The sequence below is a fragment of the Syzygium oleosum genome, unplaced genomic scaffold (genome assembly GCF_021117445.2).
Source record: "Syzygium oleosum isolate NSW1041296 unplaced genomic scaffold, Sole_v2.1 Sole_v2.47, whole genome shotgun sequence".
Taxonomy (NCBI): domain Eukaryota; kingdom Viridiplantae; phylum Streptophyta; class Magnoliopsida; order Myrtales; family Myrtaceae; genus Syzygium; species Syzygium oleosum.
In genome coordinates this window covers 1925395-1944668 of record NW_026607531.1, presented here as the reverse complement: position 1 = coordinate 1944668, position 19274 = coordinate 1925395, and the positions used below count along the sequence as shown (strand labels likewise).

The following is a 19274-nucleotide window of genomic DNA, read 5'->3' as shown; positions in this document are numbered from 1 at the left end:
CATCCAGTGTCGTGAGGTTCCCATGCCGCACCAAATTCATTAGCCTCTTCATATTCCAGGGAGATCCATTCTTCGGGCTCAGTTTATGAAAGTGATCGATTGTGATCCTATCATCCCCCTTTCGTTTCCTTTCCTTTAGGACTCTCTACACTCTCCAGCTACCTATCACTCTCCCACCACCGTTTGCTGGCTATTAAGCCACATTAATGTTGGGAAGTATCATAGCCATAGCCTTCTGCAACTTCTCAGCTTCGATTGCAATATTCTCCTTCTCTTCCTCCGTTTTCCTCATCTCGACTAACGGGCCTGAAAGTGTATTGCTCACATGCTGATTGAACAAAACCTACTCAATCCTATCAAAGTAGGAGCTCACGTGAAAGGAAGATGCCAATACCTTTACTATAAGAGTCTTCGCAAGCCAAATAATAGTGCCAACCAAGAAACTCACCATGACCTTGGTCACTAACCGAAGGTTCTTGGTACTGATCTCTCTCTCAACCTTTTTATCAAACAGGAAGTGCCTTGCTAGCAATACCAGCCCAAACCACAAACAATTCTGCACTGCTTTCCTCAACTCATAAATTAAATAAAGAAACCTTTTCCACGTACCAAAGGTCTTCTCAATTAAGAACACAATGATCCTATTGTCCTAACTAGAGACCAACCTCCCATATATCAACACCAACACCATTACCTTCCAGTTCTGCAGCATGAGCTTCCACAAAGTCTTCTTCCTAAGATGTGGAATGGTGAGGCTATAGACTAGTGCATCGAATGATAAAGATCAAACTCACCCACTTAAGCAGGACCACTAGGTCGAGCACCATGTAAATGCAATCTCAGACACAAAGGCTAAGAGATTCTAATTGTGGCACATCGTGTACTTTTAGGCTAGTTAGTTGTGAATGACCTGGGATGAGATCACAATTAGTTATTACTTAATTATATACCAGCATCAAATGACTTACCTTAGAATTATATTGTCATTATTTCCTTCTTTTTATACACGACCTCATTTTTCTTATACCAATCTTTCAATCAAGTGCTAAAAGAGTCAAGATAACAATGCTAGATACTTTCTACGATCTTTTATCACCCAGCCTTTTTAAGGATGATTTGCTAATTTTCTGGCTCTCAGATATTCTTTCAAATAGACTCATTGTCTTAAAAGCCTAATCTTCAGGCATAAACCGCATCAAGTCCTCTAGGTATATGTACCCAACTTAGAAACAACAAGTCAAAAGGCCAATAAAAAAACAAGACCAGTGATTAAGAAGGTTATAGAGCTGATAGAGATACTAAGAGAGCATAGATGGAAAGACACAGCAAGGATTAATGTAGAATGGGTAGTTTTGAACAGTAGCAGGACAGACTATTCAGCTCCTAAAATAATTTTGCAAGATGATGCCAAAATTGATAGATAAGATAAAGTTTGGGGCTTCTTCTCAAATAGTTAAGTCTACCGTAATATAAAGGCTTATTATGGCCAAGAAAATGACACAGTTAGCGATCATTAAGATAGTGAAAGGGTAGAACAAAAAAATTTAAAAGATCACAATAATGAGGCATATCAGGATTCTTGCTAAGCCACATCTTGGAAAATTTTCTTCGCCATTGCTCTCATCCTACTTTCGCTGTTTATTTGCTTTCATCACTAGATATTTGCTCATCCAGTGTCGTAAGGTTCCCATACCACACCAAATTCATTAATCCTTTCATATTCCAGGCAGATACGTTCTTCAGGCTCAATTTACGCAAGTGATCGATTGTGATCCCCTTTTCCCCCTTGTCCTTTCCTCTCGGACTCTTCTGTACTCTCCAGCTACCAAACTACCCATTTTGCATTAATCCATGCTGTGTCTTTCCATCTATTCTCTTTGTATATCTATCATCTCTATAATCTTTTTAATCACAGGTTTTATTTTTTTATCGGTTTTTTGACTTGCTGTTTCAATGTCAGGCACATATACCTAGAGGACTTGATGCGGTTTATGCCAGAACATTAGGCTATTAAGACAATGAGTCTATTTGAAAGAACATCTAAGAGCCAGAAAATTAGCAACTCATCCTTAAAAAGATTGGGCGGTAAAAGATCGTAGAAAGTATCTATTGTTGTTATCTTAACACTTTTAGCACTTGATTGAAATGTTGGTATAAGTCAAATGAGGTCGTATATAAAAAGATTAAACAATGACAATATAATAGCCACAACGAGGAAAGACCGAACAGAAACGCGTCCGAGTCCAGAGAAAATCGAATCTCACACAACCAGTCATCAGCTTAGATGATTTTTTTTTTGAAAGCCGAAACATAGATAAACATCTTTTTATTTATTATTTTTCTCAAGTACATGGACAGATATAATAGATACTATACTAAACAGCCACTAAACTAATTTAAGGAACAATCTCCTCCTCCGGCCTCGTTTTCTTAAAGATTCGATAGACAAACTTGGGGAATTCGATTACCACCAGCCTTAGAACTCATAATAAAAAGGGTAAGAAATTGACCCATTGTAAAAATATCCAGACGGCAAACAACAACTGACCCACCAAAAGAAGCCCTACCAGTGCGGCCCATCCCACTACTATAACCCCAACTGTTAGATATGTGGTTTCGCTTTTGTCGTCCCGGGTCAATATTGAAATGGCCATATCAAAAGCCCTTGTTGCCGAGAGAAAGGAAGCCCCCATCACCCACATGGCCATCCCCGTGACGATCCATCGCTTGACATATTGACCGATTATAAGTAATACAATCACACTGAGGGACCCAATAAAACTTATTACATTGCATATTACGAAAAATTTATACTTGTATGGGAATTTGTAGGTCATGACTGCAGTACCCGCAGCATGTGTCGTACCATTTTGGCCATTTTTTAAGTCATCCGGCCAAACCCCACCGGGTGGGAACATACTGACTTGGAAAGCCATGGTGGCCAACAGTATGGCCACCACCATGAGTAGACAAGGACACAGGTCGGTTTTGGCCCGAAACCAGCCCGATCAAACACGGGCCCGCTGTTCGGAGCCGAAATCGGCCAGTGGCCTACGGGCCCAGTTCCAGTTCCAAATTATATTTTTCAAAAAAATAATAATGAAATTTAATTAAAAAATCATTATTTAAATTGTTTTTTATAAAACAATTTGAACTCTAATTGCCATGTATTGTAAGTACATTGATCTCTAACTACAATACTTGGCTTGGGTGTACTAAACTCTAATTACAAGGCTTGGCTTGGGCTTTTATACGCAATGATTCTAATGATTTTTTGTTCCCATTCGATGTGGAACTCTCGGCATGCCTTGAACACCTTTATTGTGTGACTCTTGACTTGTCTTCATGCAAATGCCAAGATTCCCACATTGAATGGGAATGAAGAGACCATCAAAGGGGTTGTTTATAAAACCCAAGCCAAACCATGAGCATGTGAAGTTGTATGCCTTTTGTAGCTACGATCATTTGCTTGTTAAGAGCAAAGGGTTCCATTAGACCGCCTAGAACCGGACCCGACCAATGGTCCGGTTCCCGGTTCTATGATTTGCTGGTCCAATTTTGCTAAAATTGACAGACCAGTCTTACCGGTTCCGAGCGAAACCGGACCGAACCAGGAACCGATTATCCCTACAATTTACATTTTGATTACAATTTATATTGAATAATTCATTATTTCATAAGTTTATAATTCATTATTTTTTTTATTTCATTATTTTTAAACTTTTTAAATTACGAATTGGTTCGAAACAGAAACCGGAATTGGCACCGCGAGGGACGGTTCCGGTTCTGGTTCACACATCGCCACGAACCGGAACTGCCGGTTCCGAATCATGGCCGTGTCTAACCATGAGGTTCTTATATGTGGAATCCTGCTAGCTTTTCTCATTTGTGTTTCTCCTTCGTCCGAGGTAGTCCATCGTTGACTTTTTTTTTTTTGGGTATTGAAAGAGGGGAATAGGAGAGCGGAGACTTTCTTTTTCCCTTTTGGTATTGAAGTGATATGGAATGTTCGGAATCCGCACCTTTTAATAAGCACTTTAGGAGGTTAATTTTAGGATACGTGTAAAAATGACCGAGAATTTTTTAACAGACTGACCAAGCCCCACCTCACGTTGAAACCAACCAACGCTTCCTATTCGGGAAAATGAGAAAACAACCATCAATATAAAACAAACTGCAATGACCACTTCTCTTGAAATCCACAGAAGTAGTCAGCGTGTTCCCAGACCATCCACGCGGATCTGTGGGGGCTAGCTCACCAACCATCCTCTTTCCTAGCCTGAAATATTGTACACAACTATAATGCCAATCACGAGGAAACTCTAGCGGTTCAGCCTTCCCTTGCTGCCAGCCAATCCATTCAAATGCATGGACCTTAAGATTAGGCTGTTAAGGCAATGAGTCTATTTGAAAGAACATCTAAGAGCCAGAATAAAAGACTAGGCGGTAAAAGATCGTAGAAAGTATCTAGCGTTGTCATCTTGACTCTTTTAGCACTTGATTGAAATGTTGGTATAAGTCAAATGAGGTTGTATATAAAAAGAATAAAATAATGACAATATAATAACCACAACGAGGAAAGACTCAACAGAAACGCGTCCGAGTCCAGAGAGAACCGAATCTCACGCAACCAGTCATCAGCTCATATGATATTTTTTTGAAAGCCGAAACATAGATAAACATTTTTTATTTATTATTTTTCTCAAGTACATAGACATATATAATAGATACTATACTAAACAGCCACTAAACTAATTTCAGGAACAATCTCCTCCTCCGGCCTCGTTTTCTTCAACATTCGGTAAACAAACTTGGGGAATTCGATTACGACCAGCCTTAGCACTCGTAATAAAAAGGGGAAGAAATTGACCCATTGTAAAAATCTCCATACGGCAAACAACAACTGACCCACCAAAAGAAGCCCCACCAGTGCGGCCCATCCCACTATTACAACCCCAACTGTTCGATATGCGGTTTCGCTTTTGTCGTTCCGGGTCAATACTGAAATGGCCATATCAAAAGCCCCCGTTGCCGAGAGAAAGGAAGCCCCCATCACCCAAATGGCCATCCCCGTGACAATCCGTCGCTTGACATATTGACCGATTATAAGTAATACAATCAAACTGAGGGACCAAATAAAACTTATTACATTGTATATTACGAAAAATTTATACTTGTAGGGGAATTTGTAGGCCATGACTGCAGTACCCACAGCATGTATCGTACCATTTTGGCCATTTTTCAAGTCATTCGGCCAAACCCCACCGGGTGGGGACATATTGACTTGGAAAGCCATGGTGGCCAACAGTATGGCCACCGCCATGAGTAGACATGGCCACATGCCGGTTTCGGCTCGAAACCGGCCCTGTTAAAACCCAGGCCCGTGGTTCGGAACCGAAATTGGCCAGTGGCCGACGGGCTCAATTCCAGTTCCAAATTATTTTTTTTAAAAAATAATAATGAAATTTAATAAAAACATCATTATTTAATTTTTTTTTTATAAAACAATTTGAACTCTAATTGCCATGTATTGTAAGTTCATTGATCTCTAATTATAATACTTGGCTTGGGTGTACTGAACTCTAATTACAGGGTTTGGCTTGGGCTTTATACGCAATGATTCTAATGCTTTTTCGTTCCCATTCGATGTGGAACTCTCGACTTGCCTTGAACACCTTTATTGTGTGACTCTTGACTTGTCTTCATGCAAATGCCAAGAGTCCCACATTGAATGGGAATGAAGAGACCATCAAAGGGATTGTGTATAAAACCCAAGCCAAACCATGAGCATGTGAAGTTGTATGCCTTTTGTAGCTACGATCCTTTGCTAGTTAATAGCAAAGGGTTCCATTAGATCGCCTAGACCAGGACCCGACCAATGGTCCGATTCCCGGTTCTATGATTTGCCGGTCCGATTTTTCTAAAATTGAGGGACAGGTCATACCGGCTCGGAGCGGAACCGGACCAAACCGGGAAACGATTATCCCTACAACTTTCATTTTGATTACAATTTATATTGAATAATCCGTTATATCATAATTTTACAATTCATTATTTTTTTTATTTCATTTTTTTTTAATTTTTTAATTACGACTTGGTTCGAAACCAGAATCGGAACCGCTAGGGGCGGTTTTTTTTGGGTATTGAAAGAAGGGAATAGGAGAGCGCGAACTTTCTTTTTCCCTTTTGGTATTGAAGTGATATGGAATGTTGGGAATCCGCACCTTTTTATAAGCACTTTAGGAGGTTAATTTTAGGATACGTGTAAAAATGACCGAGAATTTTTTAACACGCTGACCAAGGCCCGCCTCACGTTGAAACCAACCAACGCTTCTTATTCGGCAAAATGAGAAAGCAACCATCTATATAAAACAAACTGCAAGGACCACTTCTCTTGAAATCCACAGAAGAAGTCAGCGTGATCCCGGACCATCCACGTGGATCTGTGGGGGCTTGATCACCAACCATCCTCTTTCCTAGCCTGAAATATTGTACACAACTATAATGCCAATCACGAGGAAACTCTAGCAGTTCAGCCTTCCCTCGCTGACAGTCAATCCATTCAAAAGCATGGACCTTAAGATTAGGCTGTTAAGACAATGAGTCTATTTGAAAGAACATCTGAGAGCCATAAAAAAAAACTGGGCGGTAAAAGATCGTAGAAAGTATCTAGCGTTGTTATCTTGACTCTTTTAGCACTTGATTGAAATGTTGGTATAAGTCAAATGAGGTCGTATATAAAAAGAATAAAATAATGACACTATAATAGCCACAACGAGGACAGACCAAATAGAAACGCGTCCGAGTCCAGAGAGAACCGAATCTCACGCAACCAGTCATCAACTCAGATGATTTTTTTTTGAAAGCCGAAACATAGATAAACATCTTTTTATTTATTATTTTTCTCAAGTACATAGACATATGTAATAGATACTATACTAAACAACCACTAAACTAATTTCAAGAACAATCTCCTCCTCCAGCCTCGTTTTCTTCCACATTCGGTAGACAAACTTAGGGAATTCGATTACCACCAGCCTTAAGACTCGTAATAAAAAGGGGAAGAAATTGACCCATTGTAAAAATCTCCAGATGGCAAATAACAACTGACCCGCCAAAAGAAGCCCCACTAGTACGGCCCATCCCACAACTACAACCCCAACTGTTCGATATGCAGTTTCGCTTTTGTCGTACCGGGTCAATACTGAAATGGCCATATCAAAAGCCCCCATCGCCGAGAGAAAGGAAGCCCCCATCACACTGAGGGACCCAATAAAACTTATTACATTGCATGGCCATCCGTGTGACGATCCGTCGCTGGACATATTGACCGATTATAAGTAATACAATCACACTGAGGGACCTAATAAAACTTATTACATTGCATATTAGGAAAAATTTATACTTGTAGGGGAATTTGTAGGCCATGACTGCAGTACCCGCAGCATGTATCGTACCATTTTGGCCATTTTTCAAGTCATCCGGCCAAACCCCACCGGGTGGGGACATACTGACTTGGAAAGCCATGGTGGCCAACAATATGGCCACCACCATGAGTAGACATGGCCGCAGGCCGGTTTCGGCCTGAAACTAGCCCGGTCAAACCCGGGCCCACAGTTCGGAACCGAAACCGGCCAGTGGCCTACGGGCCAAATTCCAGTTCCAAAATATATTTTTAAAAAAAATAATAATGAAATCTAATAAAAAAATCATTATTTAATTTTTTTTTATAAAACAATTTGAACTCTAATTGCCATGTATTGTAAGTGCATTGATCTCTAATTACAATACTTGGCTTGGGTGTACTGAACTCTAATTACAAGGCTTGGCTTGGGCTTTATACGCAATGATTCTAATGCTTTTTCATTCCCATTCGAAGTGGGACTCTCGGTTGGCCTTGAACACCTTTATTGCGTGACTCTTGACTTGTCTTCATGCAAATGCCAAGAGTCCCACATTGAATGGGAATGAAGAGACCATCAAAGGGGTTGTGTATAAAACCCAAGCCAAACCATGAACATGTGAAGCTATATGCCTTTTGTAGCTACGATCCTTTGCTAGTTAAGAGCAAAGGGTTCCATTGGACCGCCTAGAACCGGACCGGAGCAATGGTCCGGTTCCCGGCTCTATGATTTGCCGGTCCGATTTTTCTAAAATTGAGGGATCGGTCTTACCGGTTCCGAGCGAAACCGGACCGAACCGGGAACCGATTATCCCTACAACTTACGTTTTGATTGCAATTTATATTGAATAATTCATTATTTCATGAGTTTATAATTCCCTATTTTTTTATTTCGTTATTTTTTTAACTTTTAAATGACGAATTGGTTCGAAACCATAATCGGAATCGGAACCGCTAGGGGCGGTTCCGGTTCCAGTTCACACTTGGCCACGAACCGGAACCGCCGGTTCCGAATCGTGGCCATGTCTATTGTAGGGATAAATAATGAAATAAAAAAAATAGGGAATTATAAACTCATGAAATAATGAATTATTCAATATAATTTGCAATCAAAATGTAAATTGTAGGGATAATCGGCTCCCGGTTCGGTCCGGTTCCACTCGGAACCGGTAAGACCGGTCCATCAATTTTAGAAAAAGCGGACCGGTAAATCATAAAACTGGGAACCGGACCATTGGTCGGGTCCGGCGGTCCAATGGAACCCTTTGCTCATAACTAGCAAAGGATCGTAGCTACAAAAGGCATACAGCTTCACATGCTCATGGTTTGGCTTGGGTTTTATGCACAACCCCTTTGATGGTCTCTTCATTCCCATTCAATGTGGGACTCTTGGCATTTGCATGAAGACAAGTCAAGAGTCACGCAATAAAGGTGTTCAAGGCAAACCGAGAGTCCCACTTCGAATGGGAACGAAAAAGCATTTGACCGGGCTGGTTTCGGGCCGAAACCGGCCTGTGGCCATGTCTACACGTGGTGGTGGCCATACTGTTGGCCACCATGGCTTTCCAAGTCAGTATGTCCCCACCCGGTGGGGTTTGGCCGGATGACTTGAAAAATGGCCAAAATGGTACGATACATGTTGCGGGTACTGCAGTCATGGCCTACAAATTCCCCTGCAAGTATAAATTTTTCGAAATATGCAATGTAATAAGTTTTATTGGGTCCCTCAGTGTGATTGTATTACTTATAATCGGTCAATATGTCAAGCGACGGATCATCACGGGGATGGCCATGTGTGTGATGGAGGCTTCCTTTCTCTCGGCGACAGGGGCTTTTGATATGGCCATTTCAGTATTGACCGGGGACGACAAAAGCGAAATCGCATATCGAACAGTTGGGATTGTAGTAGTGGGATGGGCCGCACTGGCGAGGCTTCTTTTGGTGGGTCAGTTGTTGTTTGCCATCTGGAGATTTTTACAATGGGTCAATTTCCTCCCCTTGTTATTACGAGTCCTAAGGCCGGTGGTAATCGAATTCCCCAAGTTTGTCTACCGAATGTTGAAGAAAACGAGGCCGGAGGAGGAGATTGTTCTTGAAATTAGTTTAGTGGCTGTTTAGTATAGTTTCTATTATATATGTCTATGTACTTGAGAAAAATAATAAATAAAAAGATATTTATCTATGTTACGGCTTTCAAAAAAAAATCATCTGAGTTGATGACTGGTTGCGTGAGATTCGGTTCTCTCTGGACTAGAACGCGTTTCTATTCGGTCTTTCCTCGTTGTGGCTATTATAGTGTCCTTATTTTATTCTTTTTATATACGACCTCATTTGACTTATACCAACATTTCAATCAAGTGCTAAAAGAGTCAAGATAACAATGCTAGATACTTTCTACGATCTTTTACAGCCCGGTCTTTTATTATGGCTCTCAGATGTTCTTTCAAGTAGGCTCATTGTCTTAATAGCCTAATCTTAAGCTCCATGCTTTTGAATGAATTGACTGTCAGCGAGGGATGGCTAAACTGCTAGAGTTTCCTCATGATTGGCATTATAGTTGTGTACAATATTTCAGGCTAGGAAAGAGGATGGTTGGTGATCAAGCCCCCACAGATCCACGTGGATGGTCTGGGATCACGTTGACTTCTTCTGTGGATTTCAAGAGAAGTGGTCCTTGCAGTTTGTTTTATATAGATGGTTGCTTTCTCATTTTGCCGAATAAGAAGCGTTGGTTGGTTTTAACGTGAGGCGGGCCTTGGTCAGCCTGTTAAAAGATTCTCGGTCATTTTTACACGTATCCTAAAAGTAACCTCCTAAAGTGCTTATAAAAAGGTGCGTATTCCCAACATTTCATATCACTTCAATACCAAAAGGGAAAAAGAAAGTCCGCGCTCTCCTATTCCCTTCTTTCAATACCCAAAAAAAACAGTCGGCGATGGACTACCTCAGACGAAGGAGAAACAGAAATGAGAAAAGCTGGCAAGATTCCATACATAAGAGCCTCATGGTTAGACATGGCCACGATTCGGAACCGGCGGTTCCGGTTCGTGGCCAAGTGTCAACCAGAACCGGAACCACCCCTAGCGGTTCCGATTCCGGTTACGGTTTCGAACCAATTCGTAATTTAAAATTTTAAAAAATAATGAAATAAAAAATAGGGAATTATAAACTCATGAAATAATGAATTATTCAATATAAATTGCAATCAAAATGTAAATTGTAGGGATAATCGGCTCTCGGTTCGGTCCGGTTCCACTCGGAACCGGTAAGACCGGTCCCTCAATTTTAGAAAAATCGAACCGATAAATCATAGAACCGGGAACCGGACCATTGGTCGGGTCCGGTTCTAGGCGGTCCAATGGAACCCTTTGCTCTTAACTAGCAAAGGATCGTAGCTACAAAAGGCATACAGCTTCACATGCTCATGGTTTGGCTTGGGTTTTATACACAACCCCTTTGATGGTCTCTTCATGCCCATTCAATGCGGGACTCTTGGCATTTGCATGAAGACAAGTCAAGAGTCACGCAATAAAGGTGTTCAAGGCAAACCGAGAGTCCCACTTCGAATGGGAACGAAAAAGCATTAGAATCATTGCGTATAAAGCCCAAGCCAAGCCTTGTAATTAGAGTTCAGTACACCCAAGCCAAGTATTGTAATTAGAGATCAATGCACTTACTATACTTGGCAATTAGAGTTCAAATTGTTTTATAAAAAAAAATTAAATAATGATTTTTTTATTAGATTTCATTATTACTTTTTTTTAAAAAATAATTTGGAACTGGAATTGGGCCCGTAGGCCACTGGTCGGTTTTGGTTCCGAACCGTGGACCCAGGTTTGACCGGGCTGGTTTCAAGCCGAAACCGGCCTGTGGCTACGTCTACTCATGGTGGTGGCTATACTGTTGGCCACCATGGCTTTCCAAGTTAGTATGTCCCCACCCGGTGGGGTTTGGCCGGATGACTTGAAAATGACCAAAATGGTACGATACATGCTGCGGGTACTGCAGTCATGGCCTACAAATTCCCCTACAAGTATAAATTTTTCGTAATATACAATGTAATAAGTTTTGTTGGGTCCCTCAGTGTGATTGTATTACTTATAATCGATCAATATGTCAAGCAACGGATAGTCACGGGGATGGCCATGTGGGTGATGGGGGCTTCCTTCCTCTCGGCAACGGGGGCTTTTGCTATGGCCATTTCAGTATTGACCAGGGATGACAAAAGCGAAACCGCATATCGAACAGTTGGGGTTGTAGTAGCGGGATGGACCGCACTGGTGGGGCTTCTTTTGGTGGGTCAGTTGTTGTTTGCTGTCCGGAGATTTTTACAATGGGTCAATTTCCTCCCCTTTTTATTACGAGTCCTAAGGCTGGTGGTAATCGAATTCCCCAAGTTTGTCTACCGAATGTTGAAGAAAACGAGGCGGGAGGAGGAGATTGTTCTTGAAATTAGTTTAGTGGCTGTTTAGTATAGTATCTATTATATATGTCTATGTACTTGAGAAAAATAATAAATAAAAAGATGTTTATCTATGTTTCGGCTTTCAAAAAAAAATCATCTGAGCTGATGACTGGTTGCGTGAGATTCGGTTCTCTCTGGACTCGGACACGTTTCTATTCGGTCTTTCCTCGTTGTGGCTATTATAGTGTCATTATTTTATTCGTTTTATATACGACCTCATTTGACTTATACCAACATTTCAAACAAGTACTAAAAGAGTTAAGATAACAACGCTAGATACTTTCTACGATCTTTTACCGTGCAGTCTTTTATTCTGGCTCTGAGATGTTCTTTCAAATAGACTCATTGTCTTAACAGCCTAATCTTAAGATCCGTGCATTTGAATGGATTGACTGTCAGCGAGGGAAGGCTGAACGGCTAGAGTTTCCTCATGATTGGCATTATAGTTGTGTACAATATTTCAGGCTAGGAAAGAGGATGGTTGGTGAGCCAGCCCCCATAGATCCACTTGGATGGTCCGGGATCACGCTTACTTCATCTGTGGATTTCAAGAGAAGTGGTCCTTGCAGTTTGTTTTATATAGACGGTTGTTTTCTCATTTTTCCGAATAAGAAGCGTTGGTTGGTTTCAACGTGAGGTGGGGCTTGGCCAGTCTGTTAAAAAATTCTTTGTCATTTTTACACGTATCCAAAAATTAACCTCCTAAAGTGCTTATAAAACAGCCACTAAACTAATTTCAAGAACAATCTCCTCCTCCCTCCTCGTTTTCTTCAACATTCGGTAGACAAACTTGGGGAATTCGATTACCACCAGCCTTAGGACTCGTAATAACAAGGGGAGGAAATTGACCCATTGTAAAAATCTCCAAACGGCAAACAACAACTGACCCACCAAAAGAAGCCCCGCCAATGCGGCCCATCCCACTACTACAACCCCAACTGTTCGATATGGGGTTTCACTTTTGTCGTCCCTGGTCAATACTGAAATGGCCATATCAAAAGCCCCCGTCGCCGAGAGAAAGGAAGCCCCCATCACCCACATGGCCATCCCCGTGACGATCCGTCGCTTGACATATTGACCGATTATAAGTAATACAATCACACTGAGGGACCCAATAAAACTTATTACATTGCATATTTCGAAAAATTTATACTTGCAGGGGAATTTGTAGGCCATGACTGCAGTACCCGCAGCATGTATCGTACCATTTTGGCCATTTTTCAAGTCATCCGGCCAAACCCCACCGGGTGGGGACATACTGACTTGGAAAGCCATGGTGGCCAACAGTATGGCCACCACCACGTGTAGACATGGCCACAGGCCGGTTTCGGCCCGAAAACAACCCGGTCAAACCCCGGGCAAGGTTCGGAACCGAAACTGGCCACTGGCCTACGGGCCTAATTTCATTTCCAAATTATATTTTTAAAAAAAATAATAATGAAATCTAATAAAAAATCATTATTTAATTTTTTTATAAAACAATTTGAACTCTAATTGCCATGTATTGTAAGTGTATTGATCTCTAATTATAATACTTGGCTTGCGTGTACTGAACTCTAATTACAAGGCTTGGCTTGGGCTTTATACGCAATGATTCTATTGCTTTTTCGTTCCCATTCGAAGTGGGACTCTCGGTTTGCCTTGAACACCTTTATTGCGTGACTCTTGACTTGTCTTCATGCAAATGCCAAGAGTCCCGCATTGAATGGGAATGAAGAGACCATCAGAGGGGTCGTGTATAAAACCCAAGCAAAACCATGAGCATGTGAAGCTGTATGCCTTTTGTAGCTACGATCCTTTGCTAGTTATGAGCAAAGGGTTCCATTGGACCGCCTAGAACCGAACCCGACCAATGGTCCGGTTCCCGGTTTTATGATTTACCGGTCCCTATATTTTTATTTCATTATTTTTAAAATTTTTAAATTACGAATTGGTTCGAAACCGTAACCGGAATCGAAACCGCTGGGGGCGGTTCCGGTTCCGGTTCACACATGGCCACGAACCGGAACCGCCGATTCTGAATCGTGGCCATGTCTAACCATCAGGCTCTTATGTATGTAATCTTGCCAGCTTTTCTCATTTGTGTTTCTCCTTCGTCTGAGGTAGTCCATCGCCGACTTTTTTTTTGGGTATTGAAAGAGGGGAATAGGAGAGCGCGGACTTTCTTTTTCCCTTTTGGTATTGAAGTGATATGGAATGTGGGGAATCCGCACCATTTTACAAGCACTTTAGGAGGTTAATTTTAGGATACATGTAAAAATGAAAAAGAATTTTTTAACAGACTGACCAAGCCCCACCTCACGTTGAAACCAACCAACGCTTCTTATTCAGGAAAATGAGAAAACAACCATCTATATAAAACAAACTGCAAAGACCACTTCTCTTGAAATCCACAGAAGAAGTCAGCGTGATCCCGGACCATCCACGTGGATCTGTGGGGACTGGCTCACTAACCATCCTCTTTCCTAGCCCGAAATATTGTACACAACTATAATGCCAATCACGAGGAAACTCTAGCCGTTCAGCCTTCCCTCGCTGACAGTCAATCCATTCAAATGCATGGATCTTAAGATTAGGCTGTTAAGACAATGAGTCTATTTGAAAGAACATCTAAGAGCCAGAATAAAAGACTCGGCGGTAAAAGATCGTAGAAAGTATCTAGCGTGTTATCTTAACTCTTTTAGCACTTGATTGAAATATTGATATAAGTCAAATGAGGTCATATATAAAAAGAATAAAATAATGACACTATAATAGCCATAACGAGGAAAGACCGAATAGAAATGCGTCCGAGTCCAAAGAGAACCGATTCTCACGCAACCGGTCATCAACTCAGATGATTTTTTTTTTTGAAAGCCGAAACATAGATAAACATCTTTTTATTTATTATTTTTCTCAAGTACATAGACATATATAATAGATACTATACTAAACAGCCACTAAACTAATTTCAAGAACAATCTCCTCCTCCGGCCTCGTTTTCTTCAACATTCGGTAGACAAACTTGGGGAATTCGATTACCACCAGCCTTAGGACTCGTAATAAAAAGGGGATGAAATTGACCCATTGTAAAAATCTCCGGACGGCAAACAACAACTGACCCACCAAAAGAAGCCCCGCCAGTGCGGCCCATCCCACTACTACAACCCCAACTGTTCGATATGCGGTTTCGCTTTTGTCGTCCTCGGTCAATACTGAAATGGCCATATCAAAACCCCCGTCGCCGAGAGAAAGGAAGCCCCCATCACTCACATGGCCATCCCCGTGACGATCCGTCGCTTGACATATTGACCGATTATAAGTAATACAATCAAACTGAGGGACCCAATAAAACTTATTACATTGCATATTTCGAAAAATTTATACTTGTAGGGGAATTTGTAGGCCATAACTGCAATACCCGCAGCATGTATCATACCATTTTGGCCTTTTTTCAAGTCATCCGGCCAAACCCCACCAGGTGGGGACATATTGACTTGGAAAGCCATGGTGGCCAACAGTATGGCCGCCACCATGAGTAGACATGGCCACAGGCCGGTTTCGGCCCGAAACCAGCCCGGTCAAACCCCGGCCCGTGGTTCGGAACCGAAACCGGCCAGTAGCCTACGGGCCCAATTCCAGTTCCAACTTATTTTTAAAAAAAATAATAATGAAATTTAATAAAAAAGCATTATTTAATTTTTTTTATAAAACAATTTGTACTCTAATTGCCATGTATTGTAAGTGCATTGATCTCTAATTACAATACTTGGGTTGGGTGCATTGCACTCTAATTACAAGGCTTGGCTTGTGCTTTATACGCAATGATTCTAATGCTTTTTTGTTCCCATTTGATGTGGGACTCTCGGTTTGCCTTGAACACCTTTGTTGCGTGACTCTTGACTTGTCTTCATGCAAATGCCAAGAGTCCCATATTGAATGGGAATGAAGAGACCATCAAAGGGGTTGTGTATAAAACCCAAGCCAAACCATGAGCATGTGAAGTTGTATGCCTTTTGTAGCTACGATCCTTTGCTAGTTAAGAGCAAAGGGTTCCATTGGACCGCCTAGAACCGGACCGGACCAATGGTCCGGTTCCCGGTACTATGATTTGCCGATCCGATTTTTCTAAAATTGATGGACCGGTCTTACTGGTTCTGAGTGGAACCGGACCGAATCGGGAACCGATTATCCCTACAATTTACATTTTGATTACAATTTATATTGAATAATTCATTATTTCATAATTTTATAATTCATTATTTTTATAATTTTTAAATTACGAAATGGTTCGAAACCGGAACCGGAATCGGAACTGCTAGGGGTTGTTCCAGTCTCGGTTCACACATGGCCACGAACCGGAACCGCCGGTTCCGAATCGTGGCCATGTCTAACCATGAGGCTCTTATGTATGGAATCCTGCCAGCTTTTCTCATTTGTGTTTCTCTTTCGTATGAGGTAGTCCATCGCCGACTTTTTTTTTTTGGGTATTGAAAGAGGGGAATAGGTGAGCGCGGACTTTCTTTTTCCCTTTTGGTATTGAAGTGATATGGAATGTTAGGAATCCGCACCTTTTTATAAGCACTTTAGGAGGTTAATTTTAGGATACGTGTAAAAATGACCAAGAATTTTTTAACAGACTCACCAAGCCCCACCTCACGTTGAAACCAACCAGCGCTTCTTATTCGGGAAAATGAGAAAACAACCATCAATATAAAACAAGCTGCAAGGACCACTTCTCTTGAAATCCACAGAAGTAGTCAGCGTGATCCCGGATCATCCACGTGGATCTGTGGGGCCTAGCTCACCAACCATCCTCTTTCGTAGCCTGAAATATTATACACAACTATAATGCGAATCACGAGGAAAATCTAGCAGTTCAGCATTTTCTCGCTGACTATCAATAAATTAGGTCGTATATAAAAAAAATAAAAGAATGACAATATAATTCTAAGGTAAGTCATGGGAAGCAGGTATATAATTAAGTGATAACTAATTGTGACCTCATCTAAGGTTCTTGACAACCGACCAACCCAAAAGTACACAATACGCCACAATTAGAACCTCTTAGCCTTTGTGTCTAGGATTGCATTTTAACGGTGCTTGACCCGGTCGTCCTGCTTGAGTGGGTGAGCTTGATCTTGATCATAGGTGCACTAGTCTGTAGCCCCACCATATCTTATCTTAGGAAGAAGACTATGTAGGAGCTCATGCTACGGAATTGGGAGGAAATGGTGTTGATGTTGGTATGTGGGAGGTTGGTCTCTAGTTGGGGCATCTGAATCATTGTGTTTTTTTATTGAGAGCAACCTTGGTACGTGAAAAATGGTTCTTTATTTGATTTATGGATTGAGGAAAGCAGTGCAGAATTGTCTGTGGTTGGGGCTGATCTTGCTAGCATGGCACTTCCTATTTGATAAAAAGGTTGAGAGAGACCACTAGCAAGAACCTTCGGTTGGCGACCAAGATCTTGGTGAGTTTCTTGGTTGGCATAGTTATTTAGCTTGCGAAGACTCTTATAGTCATGGTCTTGGCATATTTCTTCCACGTGAGCACCTATTTCGACAGGATTTAGTAGGCTTTGTTCAATCAGCATGTGTTCGAGACACTTTCAGGCCCGTTAGTCGAGATGAGGAAAATGGAAGAAGCAAAGGAGAAGATTGCAGTTGAAGTTGAGAAGCTACAGAAGGCAAGGGCTTTATACCTCTCGACCTTAATGCAGCTTAATTGCCAGCGAATGGTAGTGGGAGAGTGTAGAGCAGACTATTCAGCTCCTAAAAGTATTTTGCAAGATGATGCCAAAATTGATAGATAAGATAAAGTTTGGGGGATTTTCTCGAATAGTTTATCCTATTGTATAAAATGGCTTAATGTGGCCAAAACAACGATATGGATAGGGATCATCAGGACAGTGAAAGAGTAGAACAAAAAAATTTAAAGGATCCCAATATTAAAGGCGTACTTGGATCCTGCTAAGCCGCACTTTGGAAAATTTTATTCGGCGCTGCCGTGGCCTCACTTTCGCTATTTATGTGCTTCGTAGATTCATCATCCCCAGATATTTGCTCATCCAGTGTCGTGAGGTTCCCATGCCGCACCAAATTCATTAGCCTCTTTATATTCTAGGGAGATCCATTCTTTGGACTCAGTTTATGCAAGTGATCGATTGTGATCTCCTCATCCCCCTTTCCTTTCTTTTAGGACTCTTCTGCACTCTCCAGATACCTATCACTCACCCACTACCTTTTGCTGGCTATTAAGCCGCATTAAGGTTGGGAAGTATCATAGCCATCGCCTTCTGCAACTTCTTAGCTTCGACTGCAATATTCTCCTTCTCTTCCTCCGTTTTCTACATCTCAACTAACGGGCCTGAAAGTGTCTTGCTCACATGCTGATTGAACAAAGCCTACTGAATCCTAACAAAGTAGGTGCTCACGTGAAAGGAAGATGCCAAGATCTTTACTATAAGAGTCTTCGCAAGCCAAATAATAGTGCCAACCAAGAAACTCACCAAGACCTTGGTCACAAACTAAAGGTTCTTGCTACTGGTCTCTCTCTCAACCTTTTTATCAAACAGGAAGTGCCATGCTAGCAAGACCAGCCTAAACCACAAACAATTTTGCACTGCTTTCCTCATCTCATAAATTAAATAGAGAAGCCTTTTCCACGCACCAAAGGTCCTCTCAATAAAGAACACAATGATCCTAATGTCCTAACTAGAGACCAACCTCCCACATATCAACACCAACACCATTACCTCCCAGTTCTGCAGCATGAGCTTCCACAAAGTCTTCTTCCTAAGATGTGGAATGGTGAGGCTACAGACTAGTGCATCAATGATAAAGATCAAACTCACCCACTTAAGCAGGACCACTAGGTCAAGCACCATCTAAATGCAATCCCAGACACAAAGGCTAAGAGATTCTAATTGTGGCGCATTGTGTACTTTTGGGCTGGTTAGTTGTGAATGACCTTGGATGAGGTCACAATTAGTTATTACTTAATTATATACCAGCATCCCATGACTTACCTTAGAATTATATTGTCATTATTTCCTTCTTTTTATACACGACCTCATTTTACTTGTACCAATCTTTCAATCAAGTGCTAAATGAGTCAAGATAACAACGCTAGACACTTTCTACGATCTTTTACCACCCAGTCTTTTTAAGGATGATTTGCTAATTTTCTGGCTCTCAGATATTCTTTCAAATGGACTCATTGTCTTAACAGCCTAATCTTTGGGCATAAATCGCATCAAGTCCTCTAGGTATATGTACTCGACATAGAAACAGCAAGTCAAAAGGCCAATAAAAAAACAAGACCAGTGGTTATAGAGCTGATAGAGATACAAAGAGAGCATAGATGGAAAGACACGGCATGGATTAATGTAGAATGAGTAGTTTTGAATTGTAGCAAGGCAAAGTA

General features: G+C 41.3%; 1 pseudogene; it reads right to left on the bottom strand.

The window, feature by feature from the left end:
* Nucleotides 1-193: 193 nt before the first annotated feature.
* LOC115692843 (mechanosensitive ion channel protein 8-like) lies at nucleotides 194-18735 on the bottom strand (annotated as a pseudogene).
* Between the last annotated feature and the right edge of the window lie 539 nt (nucleotides 18736-19274).